Here is a 4,964-nt window from a genome sequence, read left to right as displayed (position 1 = left end):
AGTGTCCCTTTTTTTAGTCAAGCTTCTACTAAATGTACAGTGAAGCTTGATGTTTGGCTATTTGGAAACATTTTCATAAATTATTAGCATTTAGCATATCATTTGTAGTTTTTAGCTTTTTAGGTAAATGGTATGTTCTCATTAGTGCATTTCCATTGCTGAGCCACAGTGCATCAGCTTTCTTTAAAACAGGTCATATAACTAGTAGCGTGCTGTGCAAATTATTTTGTGGTATGTTTTTATAGTTTTTCTTAAGCACCTTGATAAATGAGTGGTTTAAAATGAAATAAAAACATTTTTCCACTAAACAATCCTAAAGGGATACTGCAGTTGACCTACACACTCATTAGGCACCACAATAGCTGATCAAAACTGTTACTCCATAATAGTGTCATACACTTAATTTCCCCAGTATATGAAAAACACCGAATAAATAGATGTCATCTGTTCAATATGCTCATGACAAACAATCATTTTGCATTCCTGCAAATAAAATTGTTTTATACTGTAAGCTGGAGGCGAGTGTAACTTATTTTTGTAATAAAGGTTTTTATTTTTTTTTAAGTGTCATTAATATAAGTGTCTGTTTAGTACAAAGATTGTTTTGATTTATAGTCTCATTGCAGTATGTTTACTTGTACTGGACATTTACTTTTAGCATAGTGGTTGCCAATAAGTTTGTATGTTTCACATTTAATTGAACGTTTGCTATCCCAAATAAATCATTGGTTTGATAAGTTCTGAGATTGCCATGACTTAACCCATCAAACTTCTCTTTAGCCTGCTTAGCTATGCTAATATAGGAAGATTTACTTTCTTCTAGAACATTTTACCCCACACAATGTTTTTAACTGATTTCTAATTTGGCGTTGCAAACCATTGCTTGTAGCACACTTATTCTTTATTACTATTATATAGTATTAAATTGAAAGTTCTTAATTACTGAACATTCTCCTTCTGATATAGTTTACACAACATGCATGAGTAGTGTTGGTTTCAGTGGTTCCATTTTCAAGCATGCTTCAGAGTTGTATTGACATTGTACTTGAGGCTTTAATGACCTATTTTTGAGATGGAGTTACTTACAGGAACCCAGCCTTTTCCCTTGATATTGATGCACACAAATGACTCCATACCCTAGATGCTTGCTTACCCTCTGTGAAATCCCTTTGATGTTAATTACAGCAAATCTTTTGCAATATTAGAAGAAATTGCCAAAATGTGTAATTGACATTTATTGCCTGCTACTTACTGCAAGAAAAATTTCAAGATGCTGGAAAGCAGGTTGATCTTTTTTTAAGGACTTCAATTACTGAATCATCTTTACCCTTATTACGTTCTTCCAAACATGTTTAGGTCTGATTTTGAAAAATGTTCCTTGTTCCCTCTTCTAACCAGTTGTGCTACAAATAAATGACTCTATTTAAGACTCAATAGTTAACTGATAGGGAGCCAGATGCTTGTTTTTCAGTTTTGTGCTTGCCAGCGGTCCCGTTTGTTCATTCTTGCACATTATACCAAACTACTTCATATTAGTTATAATTCATCACACAAATGTCATATTCTTTAGCATTATCCAGTATTTTGAAATTGTACAAATGTTATTTGCCTAAATCCACCACTACCTTAACAACCAAACGTCTGAATCTTTTTATTTAGCATTTTTGCTACTAGGTATTCCTGTTGAATATCAAGCTGTGAAAAGGTTCAGACACTGAAAGATTGTCTTAGGAAAAAAATAGTACAACTTTCTTCCACCAAAATTCCGAATCTGAACTTCTATTCCAGTGAAGCATTTTTTTTTAAAATCTACATATGTACACCCAAACAATGGCTAGGCAGAATTTAACTGGATTACAAGTTTATAAATCTTTAAAGATTTTTACAGCTTTCTGCCAGTGAGGGTGTAGATGTTTATAACATTCATTTGGGTTTGGGATTGCACCAGTGATTTGCATTATACTGGCTTTGGATTTTCCAGACATATTTTTAAATGTATATAAATAAAGTGATTTACAAAAACACAAAGTGTGTGTGTGTTTCATGAGACCTGGATAAGGTATGGATAAGACTAACATTACTTTTTTTTTCTGCTGTACTGTGTAATTTGCTTTAACATTGACTATGCATGCTTTATCTCCACATCTCCCTTTACTTTCAAGGCACTGTATCCAAACAGATGAAGTGAATTTGGCAGGTGGCTTGGGTCTGAGACCGTGTTTTCCATTGCTTGACTTTAGAAATGTGGCATCGCAACTTCAAGCATTTTTTCTTTGATAGGTCTTGTTAGATTTCTTTTGTTTGTTTTCTATTTAGGAAGCATCAGATGTCCGTTTTTCAATAAGCTATACATGGGTCCTCAGATTTTCTTAGCACAAGCATACTCCTTGAACTGTTGTTCTTTGTAGAGTCTATATTTACGAGCAGTTTAACATAAGCAAAGTACTGTGCAATTGTTTTAAATTATCTGTTGGTGCCCTGGTAGTTCCCAGGAATTATTGATATTCATTCTATACAGAAGATCATATATTTCATATATGACTTGTTACTTGACCTGCAAATGACAACTTCTCTTAGAATAGTTTGATTTACAGAAAATAATCTCGCAATGTGAGATATTTATCAATCATTGCCATGGAAACCAACAGGCACATTTAACTGGTGATTGCTCCACTTTTATGAACACAACACTTTCCTAAATCTATCCAATTGGGTCTATTTTTATTTGCTTGTCAATCTCAAGCATATGCTGTCTACCAGCATGCATTGACACTACAGTAGAGATGCTTTTTGATACATATGGCCATTGTTATTTTTTTTGAGCTAATAAATCAACCAATAATGCGGATGACAAGAGACCGGCTTCATTATTTATATTTTTTTCCACTTGTAAGTTTATTAGCATTTTACAGAAAAAGTACATTTAAGTCTGTTACATCAGTTCATGGGCGGAGCAGATAACTTGTCTGTAATGCTCTAAAATGATCTAAGGCAGGGGTTCCCAACCTACAATTCAGTGCCCCAGGGGGTACTCAAAATTATTTAGGTTACGGTGGCTGCAAGGGTTGGGAACCCGGTGAGCCGCGGTGACTATGGGCCGACAGAGAAATCAGAGGATCTCCCCTGCTGGTCCGTGCAGAGCCAGCGATATCCTAGCGCCGGCCCTGCTGTATGCCTTCATGGGCCTGTGGGGAGATCAAAAGGAAGGCGGAAGGTCCTCCCGCGAGTTCGGCAATTCTGAGCGTTGCCACGAATTACCACGGCAACGCTCCAAGGATCTCGCAGGATGACTGAAATTCAGGCAGAATAGTGCTGCTAACCTCCACCGGACTACCCGGGCAATGCTCCTTCCCTGAATCAAAGGTAAAGAGGACATACTGTGTGAGTGTGTGTGTGTGTGTGTATATATGTATATGTGTATATATGTATCTCTGTGTGTGTATGTGTGTATATGTATATACATACACCAGTGGAAAGCGTGCACTCAAGAGGTCTTCATATAAAAATATAAACAATTTATTGTGCCAAAATTCACAGACAAACAAGTCGACGTTTCAGTCCCCGTAGGACTTTTTTCAAGACAATGAAAAGCGGGAAAAGTAGTGATTTAAATATACCATGCGTGTAATCTGATTGGAGAGTGGGATGTGTGAAAGAGAGGCTACATTGACGTGAATGCAATGCCAAAGTATAAGAGAGGAGTTAACCCCTTAAGTGCCTACTGGTAGGGCCGGTAAGTGAGTGTGATTACGGCCGAGTGGTGAATAATCTGCTCTCGCAAACATATTAAAATACAAGGATATGAGAAATGCTAAGAGGTATCGAAGCCACCGAGAAGTGCCTGTGTATATTGAGTTTCTATTTAGACATTTAAGCAAACTTATTAATTAAACTTTAGAAAAAGTATAAATTGAGGTGGCTACATTCCTATATTGGAGTTCCAAGAGCAAAGCGGTTACAGATCTGCTTATAGATACATTGTTATACAGATGTCAGGACCAATATTATACAGCCACTTATGTATGCACAATGAATACTGTGCTAAAACACAAACTAGCATCTGCTTGGTCTATGTAGTATTGCGAGAACTCCCCTTAACAAATATATACATTAACGATAGTCCCGTAAATGGCCACGAATCTAAACTTCTATGTGACACCTTATATACATATATACTAACTGCTTCTATATACACATGTACTAGAACCTATCACGTCCTTATCTTTTCGGGATGAAACAATTCAATGGGTTGATCTCGTTAAGTCCCCCGTGTGAAGATCCAAAAAGCTTCTCTTTGAAGAAGCAAAACATCTCTGTCACCCCCCCTCAACGGAACCGGAACATGTTCAATGCCCATAAATTTCAATGTTGGCAATGTATGCCCCATTTCAAGGAAATGTTTGGCTATGGGAGTGGTTGCAATCCCGCTGGATAATGCTGTCCTGATTGTGGATCTATGTCCCCTCATACGTTCCCTGAGGTCATTAGACGTTTTCCCGATATACATGAGTCCGCAAGGGCAGATAATACGGTAAACTACGTGTGTAGTGGTACACGTGATCCTTTGTCGTATCTTGTATTCTTTACCTGAGCGAGGGTGGTAGAATGCTTTGCCTGGAGTCATATTGTTGCAGGCTGTGCACTTTAAGCAACGGTAACAGCCTGGGTTTTGTTGAACAGACCGATGCGCTGTTTGTATATCAGTATGAACCAGGTAATCTCTCAGGTTCCTGTTCCTCCTATAGCTGATCATAGGGGTATTCTGGAATGTCCCCGGTAGTGTCTTTTTTAAGTACCTCCCAGTTGTGCCGTATCATTTGGGACATTTCACCCGATTGTGAGTGAAATGTTTGAGGGAAAATCATTCTAGTTTGATCTTGGTTTTAGGGCCATCAGTATAAATTTGAAGTGCTTTCGAATATGCACCCTCCAATATATGTCTTGGATATCCACGTTGAGTAAAT

This window comes from Pelobates fuscus, chromosome 2 (assembly GCF_036172605.1).
Source record: "Pelobates fuscus isolate aPelFus1 chromosome 2, aPelFus1.pri, whole genome shotgun sequence".
In the NCBI taxonomy this organism is placed as follows: domain Eukaryota; kingdom Metazoa; phylum Chordata; class Amphibia; order Anura; family Pelobatidae; genus Pelobates; species Pelobates fuscus.
The sequence above is the reverse complement of the archived record's forward strand: the minus strand, read 5'-3'. Positions refer to the sequence as shown.